Below are 21,552 nucleotides of genomic sequence, written 5' to 3'. Positions count from 1 at the left end.
GATATGTGCCAAAGTATTGGTCTTTCAAAAAAATATCTCTAGACCATTTTGTTATTTTTTTTTACCTTCTTCCGTTGCCTCTTGGCTAATGAGAAGGGCAGATAAAAGATCATTCTGTTGAGCCGGTAAAACTTTGTGGCGAGTTGAAAAAGCCATGACACAACGAAAAAAACAAGCAGAGCGAACGCGGGAAATCAATCGAGCGGGAGAACAGCGTTGTAGACATTCCACGCACGCGCAAGTTTAGCTTCTCTCATTGGCCATGGCTTACACCTCGTTTTCGCAGGTGTGAACGGGTCTCCCGTATTTTATGCCCTTATGACTATGCCTCTATGTGCTTTACGGCCACTTCTGAACGCACCTTAAAACTCCTTCAGTGCACTCGACGACTCACTCGGCATTCGTTGCCTGGCTGTCAACTCGATCAACTCCACACGGCTCGCTAGACGAGGCGCTCTCTCACACTGACTGCGGACCAGCAGGGTTTATATAGCTTTCAGCTTATGTTCGAGAACATTCTGGGCTAAACCGGTAAGAATTCGTTCCAGAAGGTTCTCCATTTGTCCATGGGACATAGCCAATTTTGTCGCCAAATGGGCGATTTCTCGCCAAATATGGCAACCCTCCCTTCCCTTTCCATTTTATGGCAATCCTAAAACTGCTTTGCGGGAAAGCGATCTCACCGCGCCTGTACATTTCGTAGCAATATTCAAATCACAAAACTCATAAGAACTATGTTAATTAATATGAGTGTTTTATTATTTTTATTTTGCTTAAACTCCTTCTGTCATCATATTTCATCAGAATACAAATCATAAGGGCTTAACCCTAAATTGTTTTACCGTAATTTTAAATGTATCATCTTAAAGCATTTGAATTCAAACCATCTGCCCACCGGCAGCAGAGCGGTGAAATCATGAAACACTTTTAGTTTGATGTGGATTCAGATCTCGTGAGGGTTTTCCTCGTGTTTGAATAATAAATATGAACAGTTTTATTTAAACGACCTCCACGAAAGGACCCGTTCCCGCTATGACTGCTATGTGCCTAAAGGGACCCGTTCCCTTACGCACATAGCGGTCATAGTTTTGCTGTAATCAATATAATTCAATCCAATCAAATCTTCAACCTTTCAAACGAATTTAATCAAACTTCATATACATCCGTGCGAAAAATTAAAAGAATTTGCAAATTGTGTCAATTTTTACGAAACGTATTAAACCAAAAGTACTAATTATGCCTCCAAAGAACTAGACAAATATTCAAAGTTGAATACATAAGCGTACATATGTGTATCTGCGTATCTCTGACTGTGGAGGTGACATAAGAACTTGGGGAGTTTTCGGCGATTTGTGTTCTCGTCATCGTTCATGATATATCTGGAATTTCTCGCAAGAAGTGGGGAATTTTTATAAGGTGGTAAAAAGTAGGTTAAAGGTAGTTATATAAGATAGTTAGTTTTATAAGGTAGTAAAATGAGTAGCCACGAGCGTTTAGATGGCGGAATGAGAAGGAGAATCCAGCCAGCCACAAAGGCAGTTAGCTATAGAACTCCGTGTAACGCCCAGTGACATCTGAAGTATGCTGAAAAAGTTTCAGAATAGTGGATCCATATCGAGAAGGCCTGGACTAGATCGACAAAGATCTACAACGACGAATGAGAATCGTTATTTCGCATTTACACCTCAATGACAAATGACTGCTACGGTATCAGAGCTCCCACGTAGCTGTATGTTGACACTGGAACCCGAGTTTCACGTGAGCTGTTTGCTGCCACTGAAAGTCTGAAGTTGCCCGAAGGCTTCATGAGATAGAGCTGTATGCCAGAAGTCCCGCTGTTTACGTCCCGCTCACAGAATACAAGATATGGTGCAGATAACATGCACCTTGGACTAGACTTCAGGGACATATTGTGCTTTTTACATATGAGTCGATATCCAGCCTGGATACTGATTCTCGACGCACCTGTATCTGAAGAGGGCCTGGAACACGATTTCATACCTTCCTGGAAATCAGGAAAATGGATCATTACGGTGATGGAGGTATAATGTTTTAGACAAGCGTTATGTTGGACGGCCGCATATCTCTACATGTGTTTGACGAAGCCTCACTGACTTACTTCTATAAGGTACAGAGAGGAGATCTTGGAAACCTATATTCGAATTTCAGGGGCGCAGTTGGACCTGTGTTCTTGTTAGTGGACAATAAGTCCCGTCCACATAGGGTTCAGCTGGTCGACAATTACCTGGAAGGTGAGAATATCCGCCGCATGGATCGATCCTGACCTTAACCCTTAGCATATCTGGGCCGCTTTTGGGAGAACAATTTCATCTCGCCGTCCCCCTCCGAAAACCAACCCACAATTGAAAATTGCCTTGTTGCAGAGTGGGATCAACTACTACAGGAACGCCTCAACTGTTTCCTGTGGAGTAGGCGTCACGCTGAGTTACTTGTCTGGCTGTGAGAGAGAACCATTTCCCAAATTAGATTCATTATGATTTGTTATCGCAATACACATTTTGGAAATCTTGCACTATGAGCTTTACTGATAATCATGCGTACATAAAATGATTTTTGAAAGATACATCTCTTTCTCTGTTATAAATATATATTCATACGAAATTTCATTAAAATCTGTCCATTAGTTTTCAGAAATCAACGTAATGGGCAAATTCTCTTAATTTTGCACACGATTGTAGATATTTATTTTACCGTCGCAGAATAAAACTGATGTTTCTGAAAATATCAGAAGTTGTTTCATACAGATCTCTTCAGAAAGTTGTTCTAGGAGTATGTGATTCTAATTCTTGTGACATTCTTCTCAAAATTCCTGCATCCCAATTCTGGCAGATAAACACTTGAGCAACACTTCATTTATGGCATGTAATTATATCTGAAGTACCTCATTATTAAAAACATACCAGCCGGTCTCAGTATCTATTACATGTTTGTTTTTATCATTATTGGAAAAGTACTTGAAACATATACCTCTTTTTGTAATCACTTTTTAATTACGCCAGCATTTTTAGATACTTTTTAATGTTTGATGTTTTTCACCTCTTTTATAATACATTTACTTTTCTCGATGGTAAAGACATCTGAAGAAAAGGAGGCTTTTCTACCAGAATATAAATGAATAACTTTCAGCTTTAAAAATAAATTAAAGAATATAACAATTTTCAAGCAAACATTTTGTTTTCAATCATAATAGAAGAATAACTGCAAAGAAAGAAAAGAGAAAAAAATTAAATTGAGTTTTTTATCCAAACTTTCTGAGTATGAAAATTACATTGCTTCAAATCAATATTTATAAGTTATTTTGATCCTTGCGACAAGTACACTGATAGTGAAACTTATAAATACTTACTCCTAGGATCATTTCGGCAAATATTTTGTTTAATTGCTTCAAAGATTGCTTTATTTTAAAAAGAATTCTTGCTTTAAAAATTCTACTTGCTTTTTTAATTCGTGCCCCCATAGGCTAAATTACCATATTTTTTTTTATTCAAAGAAAATTGGCTGTTGAATGTTTTACTACAGTTACTCTGCTTGTAATCTTAAGCTATAAAATTAATGAATTCATTGTGAATAGGAATATTTATCAACAATTTGTCTGTCAGAACTTGAATCCTACTTCCTACTTGCTAATTGGACGTGTTTAACACCATACCCCGACATATGCTTTCTACTTCAGTATAACTTAAATGTCAATCACCAACATTCATGTTATGCTCGAAATCTCAACAATAAAAAACATTGGCCATCACAGAGGATTGAAAATTGACAAGAAGGGTAGAAAAACGTACAGAAACTGTGATAACTGACCGAACACAGAACTGTATATATTTTTTATCATCCGGCCATCCTTGCTGAAATATTAAAAATTGAGGTCCTGTTTAAGAGACCGCACCTCTAGAATGATAATATTTTGCAGATTTCCACGGCTGTCATCTTCATTTATGGCACTATTTGAATAGGCTTTATCACAGATATGACAACAGCAACAACAATCTTTTACATCAAAATTAATTATTACTCACTAATTTTTACTATGAGGTGGGTTTTGAATCATTATTAAAACATCATTATTACTCTGCTCGTTTTTGAAATCTAAATTGATTTCTTGTTTCTTGTGGCACTTCTAATTATGATGCGAGTCAAGATGATGTTCAACAATCGCAGCAAGATTCGATCTATCTTTGCGTCGTCTCCATACCTTCAAGGGCAGAACTAAAATTCATCACTAAATACTACCCTCTGCCATTCATTACTCCAAAAGAATCGATATCGATAATGTTTCAATCCTTCATGTGGGTGGATTGGTGTGTTAAGTGACGGCTCAGTGGACAGCTTGTGTGTGTTTTTTTTTTTACTTTCCAAACCTTTCAATCGTCCTATCCCCGAGTTAAAACTACTCGCATAAAATACCTTAAATCATAAAAATCAACGTTCATTTTGAAAAGCAAATGCACCGTATTTTGTTATGTTTCACTACATTTTGCGATATTATACCTTATTTGTATATACTGTACTTATTTATACTTAAACTATATTTCACAAATTTAAGCGTTATATAACTCTTTAAAATTTCCAGCTAGTATTTCTTTGATCAGATCAAGGTATGATTATACATTAACGACTTCTTTCGATTCACATCTGAAAATTGTCCACATCTTAATAAGTGATGAGTGACCAAAGAATAAAGCCATCATTATTTCGTCGGTACGGTTTCTCGTTGTACTGGCTGTAAATGGTTTTAACTTTCTGTATTTCTATTTGATTTCTCTTACTTGTAGTGTAAGTAGATTACTTTTGTCAAAAGTATCCTTTTTCGATGTACATTGATAGCATGCTTTTCCATAACTGACAAGTCGGCCAAGGCATTGATTGGACATCGAGTCCAGGACATTCTCTCTATCGACACAGCCCTCCCCATACCAGTGGCCGGGCAGCGGAAGTCTGCTGAACATTAATAGTTCGTTCTTAGTCTGAATCCAAGTAAACTTGGCTTCATTATTCGTTTTCCTGGTGCTTCCCATATGTGACGTTTTTCTCCCCGTACGCAGATGCCCATTGTGTACTTTGCCAAACTCATCTAACCAAACCAAACCATAGATAAAGACTTTTATCAACTCTACCATCCTTAACTAGTTCTGGAAGATTTCTGCTTTACTACGGGCTTATCATAATTTGAGCTTGAATAATTTATTTGACTGTGTTGTGACGCTCGCGCAAGTTGATTTTAATAATTTTAGTAATAATTATATAACTTGAGAATGTGACCAAATATATAGACGTTATTATTTTAAACCTCTGAATTAGACTGTCTCCTTCGAATCCGTTCATTGATTTCTCTTGAGTTACATTAATGATTTCTTAATTTCATATAATTTTACACTGTTTATTCAAACTTCTGCCTTTCATTTTCAAATCATTGTTGTTGTTGTGTCCATATTACACGGAAGAATGATTGTCAGAGTCTACTCCAAAGAGAGGTTATTAACCCTCCAGTTTTGAAGGCGAGCGTCCCGGGGGTGGACCCTTCTCTCCTTCCACCAAACCACACGGGGGGACTTTCGGTTCGTCACATATTTAGAGTGCGTCCGTGTCGCACAGACACTATACATTTACAAACATCCATGTCTTCTCCGGGATTCGAACCCGGGCCCTTCGGTACCGCAGTAGGCTCCCCTAACCACTATACCGTCTTGGCGACTTTCAAATCATTAAATACCAGAAATATCAGTGTAATCGGAAAGTAATACAGCATCGAGATAGACAGCTTGAAAAGGAAAAAAAACGTTGTCTATAAATTTAATTATGAATATATCCACGATTTTCTGTAACTTATGCAAATTCTTCAGACACCTTTTCCATGCTTTCTTTTAAAGAATTCCTTTGGTATTACAGCAAAATAATTATTTACGACATTTTTGTCCACTAGTTTACTTTGTAAATCCTTGTCTTTAAGAAACGCTGCAGTTATTTAAAACTGGTAGGGCTTGGATGAAGCACTTTTCGAATTCATAAGCCGTTGAGTAGGAATCATCCATTATTAAAACTTTGTCGAATCATTCTTACCAGCTCATGGTGTGCATCAGATCAGACGATTTATGCAGATCCTTTAGAATTACACTATGTGAGAAGACAACAGATGTCTGCGTCAATGTTTTGGTTATTTTCTAATGGTTCGAAATAAACCATGCCTTCCATGTCTCACCTCGTACGCTGCATTCGGTTTGGAGTCATCCCTGATTATTCCATTAAACCTGGTTTGTCTTTTGCTGCCCGCTACTGTCTTTCTTGAGTAACATTAGCATGAAGAATGATTGTTTTCACCTCCATTCCATGAGACTTTACCTTTACATTTACTAAATATAGCTAGCTATACGGACCAAGGTCATATAAAAATTAGATTTCGCAATTTTTTACATAATGGATCTTTCTTATTTTAAAAATGTCATAATATGAATATGTTTCTTATTTAAAGCGTTTTTATATGTTCTCGGAATACGATTGCAATAATAAAAGTCGCAAGAGCAACTTTTGTGAACACGGAGTAAAAATAAGCCAGTTTATTTTCCCGAAGTAATAGTTGTGTTTTGGGAGGAAAATTGCATTTTAAAAATTATTTTCATAAATTTTTCATCCTATGATAAATGAACTGCATTTAGAAATGTCTGGTTTGGTTTTTATTGGTTTATTTGATTACAACAAAGCAAGCAAGGGCTAACTGCGTAAGAAGAGGAATGCCTTCGAGGAGGATTTTCTGAGGGACACGAGCTCGTATACACGAGCTGGAGAAAACCACGAAAACGCCCATGCAGCCAGCCCGTTCGCCAGGATTCAAGCCCAGGATCGAACTACCAGTGTTCAACGACTACTACCGCTGGGCCACTCATAGACCTGTAAAAATCCTGAAAATCAATAGTTAGGGAAATAACAACCATAGTCAATATCTTCGAAAACCTGCACAATATTTTCTGTTTATGCATTGTACCTTTGCTCACAAAAATGCTTACGTACCATTTGTGAACATGGTTACTTTGCAATCATTTTACGAATTGTTTTCATACTGATACGGTTGTTTCACGATGTACTCCCCATGTTTCGATTGGTCATTGTAACAATCTTCGGCGGAGTATCGATACGTAATAATTTTCGAAATTTATGCTCTGAACTGGCCATTTAAACCATCTGTTTTCCAAACGGTAACGCAGTTTTTCTCTATCTCTAAGCCCAAGTAGGTCACCCTTTTCCACGCACGGCTTCAACACCTTTTAGCGAGATTAAAACCACAGATAATGTTCTTATTGATTGCGTGTTTGAACTTGCTTTATCATCTCTATCCCTCGGATCCAGACGAGAAAAAAAAAGGAGAGAACTGCTGATGCAAGGAAAAACGGCATTCTCTCAACTTGAAAACTGAGATTTTCTGCGCCCCTGCACTATCCATTTTTGCCCCATATCGCTTGCCAAAGCATCGGAATAGTTAATCGGTGGAAAGAGAGGGTTGAGGAAGAGGAACTGTCTCGCATGACCGGAACAAAAATCACGTATTTTCAGATTCGTGACTAGAAATAGTTTATTGAAATGTGTCCACAAAAGAGATACAGTTCTCACGAATGTTCTTCAATTCAACTTCTCACTCTTTGAAAACCAGTAACTTCTTTTTATTTATATTTTGAATTTTACAGTGACAGATATTTCTTCAGTATCCACACTCTTTGGGTTGTAACAATATAACTGCTGAAAAATTGCAACCATAGATATTCATGTAACACAGATTTTTGGTTACTGGAATTAGTTCTCTGAAGCTATAGCTAAGAAAATATTGGGAAGTAAGAGACAGTTAACCTTAGAAAAACCCTCCAAGAAGAAACCACTGCTTTTAGTCAGGTAGACCGAACGCGCTATATCATAATTAATTAATCATTCGAAACGCCAGTAAGCAGATATTTGAAGAGCTTCGAACAGATTCACTTATATTTAACTATAATATTGCTACGAATTTTGTATATATGTAAATAATTTTAGTGAAATTTTAATTTTTTATGTATAATGCTTGAAAGAGGAGATGCTTTGCGAGAAAAATAAGAATACAGGGGCAAGTTTATTTAACATCGAGTAAATGGCTGTCTCGCTGAATTGGCGAGATATCGTCAAGTTGGCGACGGTTTTGCTGACTAATTTATAGCGCCAAATTTAGCGAGAAATCGTCGAAAATTGCCAAACATGGGGACATTTTGGTCCGGTCCCTGTATAACTGTAATGGCATTATAATTCAATAACTGTAATTAATCCTCTGTGTAGCTGTAACCGTAACCCCTATTATGTTTTCAGTAATTTTATATATGACGCATAAGAGATTTCTCTGTGGCAGAGGGAAACCTATATAAGGCCCAAGAGAGAATCAGTTCCTCAGTTGTTAGTTTAGAGCTGAATTCGGAGTATTGAGATATCCGTGTTAGCTTCGCTGTTTAGATGCGCTTTGTATTGCTTTTTAAACAGTTTGTAGAGTAATTACTGATTGTACTCCGTGATACTGTGAAGAGCTGTACAAGTATTTTTGTGGAAAGTTTCAGAACCTGTGACGTGTTTCTTTGGGTACATTGAATCAAGCCATCATCATTTCTGTGTGCATTCAGTCTATTACGAACCTGTACGCACGGATTAATATTTTATGAATTACTTACGTTACAGGCAAATATCATGTCTTTTTATATTAATGATAGTACTATAGCTGAGTAAGCGATGTCTTTTATCGTTTATTTTCAAGAAAGTTTGTGAAGATAAAGGATTTTTTCCTCCTATTTTTAAACCTAATCTTCATATTTACGTTACCAGTATTAACTCCAATACACTGCTACTTAGCGTGCAGGCAGGGTATTTATAGCTTTTGACCTGCCTTCGAGAACATTCTCGGAAAAACCATTAAGAATTCGTTCTAGGATTTTCTCGCTCCATCTATGGCATATCGCCAGTTTTGTGACCAAATGTCGCCAAATGGGCGATTTTGGCAAAAGCTGGCAACCATGTGTTTCCTTTCCCCTTTCTGGTAACCCTAAACCTGCTTTGCGGTGAAGCTATCTTTTCGCAGCTGGAAGTTTTGTAACAATATTGTAAAATATGGAGAAGCAAATAATCAGATTTATTCTGTTTGATGAAAATTTCATTTTCCATGTAACTTATACTATACCACTTTACTGTATGAGAGTGCATTATTCAGACCAAGATGACATGAAATATGTTATTCAGATTATGATGGTTAAAAATTATTTGAGATAAAGCAGGTTTCTTTTTTTCACGTGACTGAATAGTTTGTATACAGAAAACCGCACTAAAAGCGAATTCGATACGCGCCATATTCAGTTAGAGCTATTTGCTACAAGAAACCTATTTCTACTTTAAGATGCGATTGATCAGTTATGGGACTTTTATGTTAAGAGATATTTTGTTGCCAATCTGCTGCAACAAATATTGTTTAAATGCAATAATTATCGCATACATGTTCAAGTAGTCTCTTTAACTACGCAACTAAAAAGATAAAAATCACACCATTAAAGAGATACTTTTCTCGGCTACAGTCAAATTTCGACGACAGTGTAATGAAGAATTTAAATTATATTCTTATCTTTACTACAGCATGCATATATGTGCCCATGCAAACTCTGACGAGGGAATTACTTCGCAGTAGGGGTAGTGACAAAGAGCACGTGAAACGTATTTTTTACGCGTTTTGAGATAATTCGGGCTATAACGTATTAAAAACAATAGTTCAAATGCGCTAAGTCTTAACTGCAGACTTGACATAACTAGAAATACGCATGTGCGATTTAACCGATGGGTGAACGGGTATGTAGTGCTTTGAATGGAAAGCATAATATTTTGTGTATGATAATCGTTTAAAATAGAATTAGCATGATATCATACAGTGTAATTACAGCACTTTTTCCCTTCTTTTGTTTGTAGCGAGTACTTTTAGAATACATTTCTAAGAGAACAAGCAACTGTCAATGTACCATTTTATTATTATTTTATTTATAGTTCGCAATGGCTTACCATCATAAATTTCTAGAGCTTCATGAATATCACTCAATACAGGGTGTTCGAAAAAGGTTCATTTCCTTAAATTATTGGTCCTAGTAATTCTAGTATCTTTTAATCTAGTATCTTTTAATAGATATGACTATATTACATTATTATCTTAATGTGAGTAGAGAATGTTTTGAGAAATGTGTCCATTAAGCTTTCATAGCCTTATAAATTTTTAAAAAACATACTTTTACAATCAAAATTCACATAAGTATTAAAAACTAAGAAACTGAAGAACAATTCAAATGTGTTTTTTTAGTTGTCCCCGCCTCTTCAGACTTCGGAAAAATCTTAACATAAACACTTTGTTGGCTATTAATGATTTTATACTGCGTAAAAGAGCACCCGTTATTAATTTTAAATTAATCATGTGTAAATGTAAATATCTTCTTGAATTTTAAATATACATGCTTAGAATATGTGTTTAATTTATAACGCATTGTGAACATTTCATAAATTGGTCTTTGGGGGAAGCACACAAAAAGTTAAATTTTATATTTACAAAACCGTTGTTTACTATCCTGTAATCATAGACAATCGCCGAATGTATTCATTACCCATAATGCGATAGATACAGTTATATGAACATTTATGAAAAATATTAATCATTAAACAATAATTAAACAACATAACAGTATTTTTTCGCATTAAAGTTTTTAATATATTTATATCTTATCAAAATTACTGTAAGATGTGTTAATTCCTGTAAAATGTACTATTAAAGGGTATTCCGAAATTGACGCACTATATGAACTTTGCGCCATTTGGAGGATAAAGTGTTGCCAAAGAAAAAAATAGCGTGACAGCTGACAGTTCAAGGTTATTAAAAATGCAGCGCTACAGGAAAGAACAACGCTTTTTCATTGATGAGCAATATTTTAAAAATAATGAAGGTTTGGCAGCTACAGTTTGCAATTTTCGCACAAAATATTAACTTCAAATATACAGAGATAGAGTGATTTAACTTCAAATATACAGAGATAAATTAAGAAATTTAGGAATATTAGATCAATTAGTGATCTTAATCATTCTGGCCGTCATTCAACAAATAGTACTTTAGCACAAAACATTGAAGCAGTTCGTGAGTGTGTTGCTGAGAATCCAGGAACATCAGTTTGGTACGTGATCGAATTCGAATTGAGCATGGTCAAGAATTAGATGTTTCGAAAAGTTCTCTATGCCGTATTCTCAGGAAAGATTTTCTTCGTACTTGCAAAGTTCAACTGACTCAAGAATTGAAGCCTAATGAACATGCCCAGTGAAGTGAGTTTGTTGAATGGGTTATGGAACAACAAAAAATAAATGCACATCATCAATAAAGTCATCTTCAGCGATAAAGCTAATTTTCATCTTCATGGCTTGGTTACTCGGCAAAATTGTTGTGTCGAGAAAATCCACGAGTGATTGTTGAGAAACAAATGCATCCACAACGTGTTACTTTTAGTTTCGGATTTTAGGCTGAAGGCATCATCGGACTATTCTTTTTACAAAATGTGATTGGTCAGGCAATAACAATTAATGGTGCTCGCTTTCGCGATATGATAATTAAGTTTTTGTGTCTAAATTTCAAGATATGCATGTGGACGACATGTGCTTTCAAAGAGACGGGGCTACAGTCAAGAAGTGATTAAATTACGGAATTCATTGCATTCCTAGCCATGTAAAATGGCCGCTCAGATTATGCGAGTTAATATCGTTGGGCTTTTTTGGAGGATGTTTTGAAGTTTAAAGTTTATGCCAACAAGGCCACGACCACCCACGCCTTGAAGTAGAAAAGTGTATCAACCAAATTAATCCACATTTATACAAAACGGTCATGAAAAATTCTGATAAAAGAGTGCGATGTGCCAGCAAAGCCGTAAAGGCCATTTATCCGATATACTGTCTCATAAATAGCCTTATACTGTTTACGCTACTAATCAATAAAAAAATTACAATTTTTTATTATCAACCTCTGTCTTCTATCAAAATTACTTTTTACCTTTAGTTATAAAATCTCCTTACTTGAAATATTCACAGACCGAAAATTAATGAACAGGATAGACTTTTAAAAACTTCGTGAGACCTGCTACTTTTTAACCTTTCAGTCTGAATTTAGTAGGAAACTGCATGTAAAACTATTATACGATTTTATTCTTAAATATAGTTTTGCGATAATCTTAGTATATGTTTTGGGAATGTTGTTAGGTATATTTTTGGGAGAAAATATTCATTTTAACTCATGTTACATAAATGTGATTGACATCTGAGCGTAAATGATTTATCTACTGTTTTTCTTTTATGGATTATTACAAATAGAATTAAAAAACAAACTTCAGACGTTTTTGATATTGCCTCCCATTTTATATTTCTTTTAATACTTAAATCTACTAACCTTCTCTATTTAAAATGAATCAAAATGCTTTATAGTTTTTACAATAAATAAAAGTTTCTCACGCTATACAGTGTTTACACTTTTTACCAATAAGAAGTAGTTTTCTTGTTCTAGAAAAATAAAATAAAATAGTTTTTCTGCTTAAATATATTGCTTTTTTCTACTAAACGTAAAACATCTTTTCCACATGTTAATATTCTAACATTTCGTGAATAAATTCTTAAAATTGGAATAAAGTCATCTAAAATCATCTTATTTGAAGGCGGAAGAAGAGGATCTTTTCTGTAAGGGATAAAAATAACACACATAAAAATAATTCAGAAAGAAGTACAAAAGAGTAAGAGTTGTTTCATTTATTTGTAACAAAGCCAAATCCATCTGAAACAAGGCGAAAAGTTTCAAAACTACCTATAATCCCAGTCAAGCGCTTTTAGCTTTTAGAAAAATTTGTTACGATAACATTCTTTCCAGTGTAAAAAATGTACTTGCTAAATACTGTCACTTTTGCTTCTGTTTTTGCTACTGTAGGAAAGGGAAAATACTTTCCAAAATACATCTCAATTCAATTCGGATGTATTCTTTGATAAGACAGGATGTTGAGCAGTATTTTGTTTGAAACTGCAGTATCTTTTGTCATGAAAAATTATAATGGCAAAGTAAATTAAAACTGCATTAACGAGGAAGTAATAATGATGTGTCAGTATTGAATTTCATTTAATTTTTGTCTTCCATTCATCCCTTTCATTTTTTACCGAAGTATTCTATTACGTTGTAGTGATTCATTTATTGTATTTTTCTGCAGTTTAAGAATTATTGAAATACATATTTATATATGAACATTATCGGAAGCCTTGTTCATAGAAGTAATACAAGTGTACCCTCATTTATATATATATATATTAATTACCCTTTGCAGTTTATATATTATTATTGGTGGATTAATTGATATTTCAGCATTTGCATATATATATATATATTATCGAGAAAGACAGAAATTAAGATACTACCTTTTATATGGTATTGATTTCTCTACTTTGTTGTAGTGGGGGGCAGCTTGCTCCTTTTGCCATTTCAGTTTCCTAAATTATTAGTTTTAATTTTTAATTTACAAACATGTTTTGCCTCTTATTTAACATTTTTCATAATTTATCTATTTTTTATATATACGTTTAATTTCTAGTCGCATCGAAGCAGGTTATATCTTCGTGAATGAATTCAAATAATAATAAATGTTATCATTAATTAAGAAAAATGTTTAGTTTCCTAAAACCTTTTTATTTTGTATTGACATATTCTCATTTAATTATTTTTAATTACCTTAAATTCCTTTATTTGGATTTAATTTTCTTTGACTAGTTTTGCTGTTCACCCAGATATAATTCACAAACGGAGCTCTTCCGATAATTCTTTCGGCTGCTTCTTGAGAAAGACCAGAGAAGTTTCAACTGTTGTTTAGCACTGTGTGGATTTTGTCTTATAAATTTATATTTAATTTAGTTTATTTCACAGGTTTTGGGTATATTCCAGTTTCTGATGCATATATGTAGTCTATTTCAATTGACATTTTCTACCACAATGCGCTTGGCACTCTAATCGTACTTATTCTAGAAGATTTACATTTTTTATACTATTGCGATAGAAAGAGAACAGCGAGGCAGCTTCATAGCGAAACAGAGGTAGAAGCAAAAGTGCGCAGTTATCCAATATGGCAGCTTATTAAGAAAATGTTTTGGTTTAAATTCCGAATTAGTTACGTCATGAGCCTTTTGCAAGTCATATGATATAGACTGATCTAGAAATAATGGAGTCCAGAAAAACTCCTCTCCTTTCTGCATGCCTTCGAGGTTTAATTAGAAACATACTCGACGCGTATTCGAGAGGTCCAGAGTTCGAGTTCCGTCGAGGGCATTGCTCATTTAACCTAATGGCTCTACAGATTTACTCTAAATTACAGGGAAATTTTATTGTATCATTAAATATAAAGTCTTTTATTGAATAATTTTAGGTGTATTTATTTTTTAGGCCTTTTGAATTACATTTATAAATATAACCAGGGGATAGCTAAGGGAGGAGAATATGTTCCAAAATTTACGTTGAAACAGCTCAATTCAATTTGTTTGAGTAGCATAGTTATAACGTTAATGTGATTGGAAATCTCCATTTATAGCTTCCGGCTGTTTACTGCAACAGCTTAGTTAAGATGAATACGATGCTGTGCATACAGATGCAGAAGATCTCGTCATTTGAATACACGTAATTAAATTAATGGAAGGATATTATTAAATAGTTGTTTAATGTATATGTTAACCATTAAACAACTTAGAATTTGAAATTCCTCATGAGGATGTATCGACTTATGAAACGTGCGAATTCCATACTAAGGACAGACTGCTGATCTCTTAAGTTCGCTCTTGTGGGACAGGGATGCTCTTTTGGGACTCAGACATTTCATACGTGTCCCATTAGATTCGCATTACATCCACGTATTTTTGTGGATAAGCAATTGACAATTGAAGTTACATCTATTTAATTTAATTCGGTTTAATTCTATTTGTGACAAACTCCACCAACATATTTAGAAAATAAATGAATAAAGTGTATAATATTCTTATACTATATATTCATAAATAAATAAATAAAATGTGTAATTATATTATATATGCTAATGAAAACATATTTATCTATTTCCGACTAAAAATAAAAATTTGTCTACTTATATATAAACACAAAACATAATTAATATATTTCTGTATTTAAAAAGGAATCTATGGATATTAAATGAAACAAATCTGATATGGACACCACATGACTTCCTTGTACGGCTTATTGAATTATAACCACTTTTTGGTGCATTTCATTTGAATTTATTTCGTTGGATTTCATTAGAGATATTTTTCTTATTCAATCATTTCCGTTCTCACTCCGCGGCAAGGCAATTTGACATAACTCAAAACATCTTCAGTAAAATTTTTAAAATATAAGAAAAACCTAAAACACCGAACACAGTGAAAAACATATATTTGTGATAGTTTTTGCAATTAGTACAAGTTTTTGCAATTAAAATTATAGTTTCTACGTAAAAATAGGCAATTCATCTAACGGACAGAAAGACAAAGTTTTCGGTGCGCACAAATTTAATGTTGACATTTGGTCCCAGTGGACAGAGCGACACTGAAGTTTGTGCATCAACTGACTTAATTCACTTATACTATAAAAGTTTCATATGTAAACAAATTACGTACATATGTTAGGAAAAAAATTCTTGTCCGAATCGATTCTAAATCCATTTTACAATCCGTTTTGGGAAAAAGAGTCCTTTGTTCTAACCGTACGTATAAGTGTCAAGCCAAAAAAAAATCATGCAAAAAGAATCGGGGGTAGTCAAAATGCATATTTTCTTTGAAATATAATACTCGAAAATTTTCGAAATTACAGTACTTCCTTTACTTTGTAGAAGGAAGTAAAAAACAGCTCTGTTATCTCCACATATTTTTACTGGGATCTTGATTATTATTGCCTTAAATAGTTAATGAAACGTAGAAAATTTAAGAAAGAATCAGAATTCAGTATTTAATATTATCGTTTTTGTTTATCATTTGATGGTCGTTTCAGAAATCTTCAAAACATTTTGTAATTTCCTTAAAAAGACTCTTAATAGCTACAAATATATCAAATTACCATGGTAAAAAATTTGCAACCAACTTATGATGAAAATAAATAGTAATAAACTTAACAAAATTAACCGGAATAATTTTTGCATGTCTTTTTTATACGTTAATAACTTTTATACGACATAAAAGTAGAGTTAATAAACACCTCTGTGAAGTATTTATTGTTTTTCATTAGCGGGTTTTGTGCTCTAGCAAAACAAAATCCTTTACAATTTGAGAGAAAGTGTTGCTGAAAGCTTCTGCGCAAGCGCTCCAAAGAAATAAATCTACAGTTATGACTTAAGTATCTAAATAATTTAATAAATAATTCAATAAATAAGTAATTTTCATTCATTAATTAAGTACATAAACCTCCAACTGGGGTTAATTTACAATAATATAATATCATAGCATAGTTTTTTTAACCATTTGACATTGTTATTTTCAAGAGCTTATTTTAAATAAAACGTTTTATATTCTGTAGCTTGAATTACTAAGGAGCAAATTCCATAAAATGTAATAATCGTTTGATCATAACCGTTCAGTTTATAATTGCTCTAAGAGCTAAACGTAAACATGTATGGAAGGTTTACATTCATTTTATTTAAAAATATGAAAATCACTGACTTTTAAGAGCTGCATAATCGCAATTTTTTATAAAGCTCTTGATTTTTATCTTTTTACTTTGTTTGTTGAGATGTTAGAGAGTAAACTGAAATTTTTAAATTGTATTTTTCCATTTTAAGGCTAAAAATTTTACTTGTAATTTTAGTGAACGACATCAAAAAATCCGCTACACGAAAGAGAAGAATTTAATGCATAAACTATATCAAGCATAGTGAGCTTTTCTTTAGGAAATCTTTTATATGTTATGTTCCGGCTTTAAATTTAATGCATCTGAATATTGAATAATAATTTAAATATTGGTTATAAACATGACCATCTCCTACTCATATACTATAAAACTGTCTAACATTATATCTGTCGAGAAGAATTCATGTATTATTTCTCCAAAACCCATCGGAAGCACTTTTAGATGGCGGAAGGAAAACTCTAAGAGGGTCTGTGACCTCATTGGAGGAGGCGAACCTCAGCATTGCCGGTTCTGCACCCTCTAGTGCATTTCGACAATAACCTAACGATGAAGAATAAATAAATACTTTTTATTAATAGTTCCCAAATGTATTAATTATTCGATTTTATTGTAAATGTTATATTAAGTAACTATTAATTAAAATTAGCATTTATTAGTAGTACATATTTATTTATTTTTTAATTTAATTTTAAAATTATTCAAGAGTTCGATGTTATTTTTACGTGTAATTGCATCCTGAGTAAATATTAAATTGGTTTATTGAATCATAATTCAATAAAGCATTTATAACAATTTAGTGTATGATTCAGTTTATTAATTTAACCAAATAATAATAGGGAAAAAATAATTCCCCACTTATTATAGAACACTTTCTGCAATGTCCCCACTGGAACACAAAACTGCATTTTTTACCACAACCAAAATGTAGTATCCCGCATCAGCTATCAATTTTGAGATTGTACGAGAGTAAAGATTATATTACGGAAAAGATTTAGTACGATGCATTCTTGCTGCTATCGAGCAGAAAAAAGAATGTGCTGATGTCATGCACATGCTGACTTTGTTCTAGGATAAAGTAAATCCCAAACGATCTCTAACTTTTCAGAGAAAGAAAGTTTATTTCATCCTGGCGATAGATATTTCATCAGAAGATGGTGAAGCTTTAAGAATGATGAAAAGGATAGAACTTTGTGATTCAGAGTTTAATCGCTTTACAAATATTATCTTCATCAATTAAAATCTACTTGTAATTGAATAAAGAAGTTATGAAAGAAGTAATAAAGTTATGAATAGAAAAGTTATGAAATTACGAAGTTATGAAGCTATATTATAAGTTATTTTCTCCCTCATTTCTGCATGCCTTCGTGGTGTAACGGTAACATATTCGGCGCGTATTAGAAAGGTTCAGGGTGAGTCCCAGCGAGGGCACTGTTAATTTTTCACGTCTCCCGTACAAAAACGCACAACTAATGTCTCTACAGTGGCGCCCGAACTAAAGGGTGGTGGATGATGATTCTTCACCACCAGGATTTGGCGATTAGGTCCCTTAACCCACAGTCGCCCTTAAAAAGGGGGAATATATCCACACTTTCTGCATGCCTCGTGGCGTAATGGTAGCATGCTCGGCGCGTATTCGAGAAGTTCCAGCGAGGGCACTGAAAATTTTTTTCCCTCTCCTGCTTCAAAATACCCTAATGACTCTATAATATGTGACAAAATAATGACTCAAAGAAATGATCATCCTGACGATGATGATATTCAAAAATTTTCGTATTTCACAAATGTGCTGTAGGTTTTAGAAACACTGAAATATTATCTTCAAATTTTTCTAAATATATATATATATATATATATACGTATATATACGCAACTCAAACGTAATAATTAAATGCTGCTGTTAAAATTTTTGTAATTTGCTGTTGTACTGTATATGGCATTAAGTGCAAAGAAAACTATGCTTAATAATAAAGCTAAAAAGACAAAAAAATTAGGCTGATAGGAGCGAGTGCAGCAGATGACCGGTTGACAACGAGCTCGGGGAAAGCATAAAAGACCTTAACAAGTTTTCTTGGGCGATCATTAAAATCTGAACCCTTTCAGAATTTATTTTCCTGTTTTTTTTTCCGTAGGCCATCAACATAGTACACGAGTTTTGTCATTTTTCCAGAAAAAAAGAAGTGTTGATGATCGAATTGTTTACTGCGATTCTTTTCTTTTAAATTTCGCTCATAAATGGCTTTTGTCCCAAAATTAATTATATACCTCAAAACTTTACAAGCATTTCAAAAGCTTTACAAATATTAGAAAACTTTGCAATTACGTAACTAACAGTAGAGAAGAAAACATGTAGTACATCACACCTGACATTATGAATGTGAATAACAGAACAGCACATACAGTAGACATTGTGTCTGTAAATTTCATAACATTTCTGAAGACATATAGCGTGATTCTAGCAATAAGCCTTCAAACTACTTCTTCATATACTTGCGATATAGTCCTCTTTAATAATTAGAAATGGGATTATGTAATGTAGAAATTACTAGCATTCTCTAAATAGCTCTTGACAGATCAATATTGCTATGTGAAGACATTATTACATTTCTGAAAAAGATATTACATGCTGAATCTACTAAGGGTGTAATATATAATAATTTAATTAATTCATTTGAAGAAGCTTTATTATTATGTCGTTTCTATTAGATGAAAATACCTATACATTTACACATATGACACTAGAAATATGCATTTATTTTACGTAGGTTCATCTCGGATTCCTTTTCAGGGCACATTACAAGCGGCAATCCTTGATTACTGATGAATAATTTATTAATTTCTCAATCTGCTAGCAACTATTTTGTTCTATACTGAGGAGAATTTTCTCTGCTGTTTGTTTCTCAAGTGGGAAATAAACAACGTAAATTTCTCACAAAATAAAATCTCGTCATACGTGTTTAGAAACTCAATTACAAGTGTTATTCACAGAAGCGATAAAGCTGAAAAAATAAACCTATAAAAAAACCTTTACTGTTATGTAATTAACAGAGGAAAAGGAAACGATAATAGCAAGAACGTTTTATTATTGATTTAAAACGCGCCTATGCAAATGGGTCAAATTATTCAATAAATATTTATCAGTGGTTGATGATAGTTAGCGGAAGCAGGCTGGCTCTACTGGACTTTGAAATTCTTGCAACTGTAGCTTCTTTGAAAAATAGGTACACTTAAAATCTGGCGAATTGAAATGAAAAGCGAAAAGGTTTATAAAGTAGTTAGTGGGAAAGGAAGGGAGGGAAATTACCCTGAAACCCTATCTCCCAGATGCACTTTAGTAAGCTCAAATAACATTAGGATAACTTCTCAAAGCTGTTTCTAATAAAAAAAAAAAAAGCTATGAGCAACAGAATTTGATTTCTCATATATTAGTATAAATCAGAGGTTCTCAACCTTTTGATTAACTTTATTAGCTTATTATTTCGATTATTTATTTTAATTTTTTGTTTAGAGGGCACGTGCTATCTAAACAAAAACTGAAAACGTTTAGTACTACCACTACAAAATACTACTGCCACCACCAGTTTTGAACAAAGCTCAGATCGTTTAAATTTTCGAGTGTTAGAGAAAAACCTCAATCAGGATGTTGAGGTTTTAATTTTTGAATTTAATAGTTAAAAATATCTTGCTTCTTTGCGTACCACCTATTTTGCTCTTTCGCACCACCGGTTGAAAACCCCTGGTATAAATGATAAATAATTCATCTAAAGATACCTCACTAGATGCAACTGAATTTTTAATTTTTCATGGTTGGTCGATTAAACGACACACTGAGAAAAGTCTTAATCAGTAAACAAAAATTTAATCAGTAAAATGCACTAATATGTTGGTAAAAAATTACTATTGTAGAGACATTAGGTATATTTTGGAAGCAGGCAAGAGAAAAAATTAGCAACGCCCTCGCCGGGAATCTAACCACGGACCTCTGAAATACCGTCTCAGCGTGTAGAACCACTACACCACGAAAGCACGCTAGGAAAGGGTTAGAAATACCTTATATACTCCCCCTTTTAAATGGCGACTAAAGTTTCTAAGGAACCAATCGCCAAATCCTGGGTGTGGAGAATCCTCATCCAACACCCCTTTAGTTAGGGCTCCACTGTAGAATCATTAGGTAATTTTTGAAAGCAGAATAGAGGAAAAATTAGGAACGCCTTCGCCAAACCACGGACCTCTGAAAAACCGGCTCAGTGTGCTGACCACTACACCACGAAGGCACGCTAGGAAGGCAGGAGAAATACCTTACACTATTTTGCACCGAAGACAAGACTGTATCCCGTGAAAGACGATGCTATATTTTTAAGGTATTCCACAAGTAAAAGGGAGTTGCATGTACAGGAACTTTCATACTAGCAAAATTAATTTATATTCTTCATGGATTGAAATCAGAATTTTTCAATAACATCACGCTTTAATTAAATACTAACTTATCTCACAAGAAATGGATTTTCTTTTCTAGTGTAGTGTGTACTTGCCGTGACGAGATGAATAATCTTGTTATTTTTACTAAAGCTGTATAAACAAGAGTTCTTGAAGCAGGAGAAGCGAAATTATTGAAAATGTAAAAATTGCTACGATAAGAGGTTACTCAAACTCATTTGGAGCTCTAACAACAAGAAAGATACACTTTTCTTACACCACATCATTAAGTTTCGTGACTCCTTTGAGCCAAAAATGGAACGATGATCGAATAAATAACAGCACATTGGTCCATTCAAAAATTAAAAGTTCGTCAGAATACTAGAAAAGTGAAAGCTATAGCCATGTAGCATTGTGATGACACC

At 33.7% G+C, this 21,552-nt stretch overlaps 1 protein-coding gene across 1 annotated transcript in view; it reads left to right on the top strand.

Annotated features, from left to right (window-relative positions):
* LOC118185383 (inactive dipeptidyl peptidase 10-like) overlaps positions 1-21,552 on the top strand; it is a 497,660-nt gene that overhangs the window by 262,995 nt on the left and 213,113 nt on the right. The window lies entirely within an intron of this gene.

This window comes from Stegodyphus dumicola, chromosome 12 (genome assembly GCF_044657685.1).
Source record: "Stegodyphus dumicola isolate Sdum_Otavi_A_Nest chromosome 12, ASM4465768v1".
In the NCBI taxonomy this organism is placed as follows: domain Eukaryota; kingdom Metazoa; phylum Arthropoda; class Arachnida; order Araneae; family Eresidae; genus Stegodyphus; species Stegodyphus dumicola.
The sequence above is the reverse complement of the archived record's forward strand: the minus strand, read 5'-3'. Positions and strand labels throughout refer to the sequence as shown.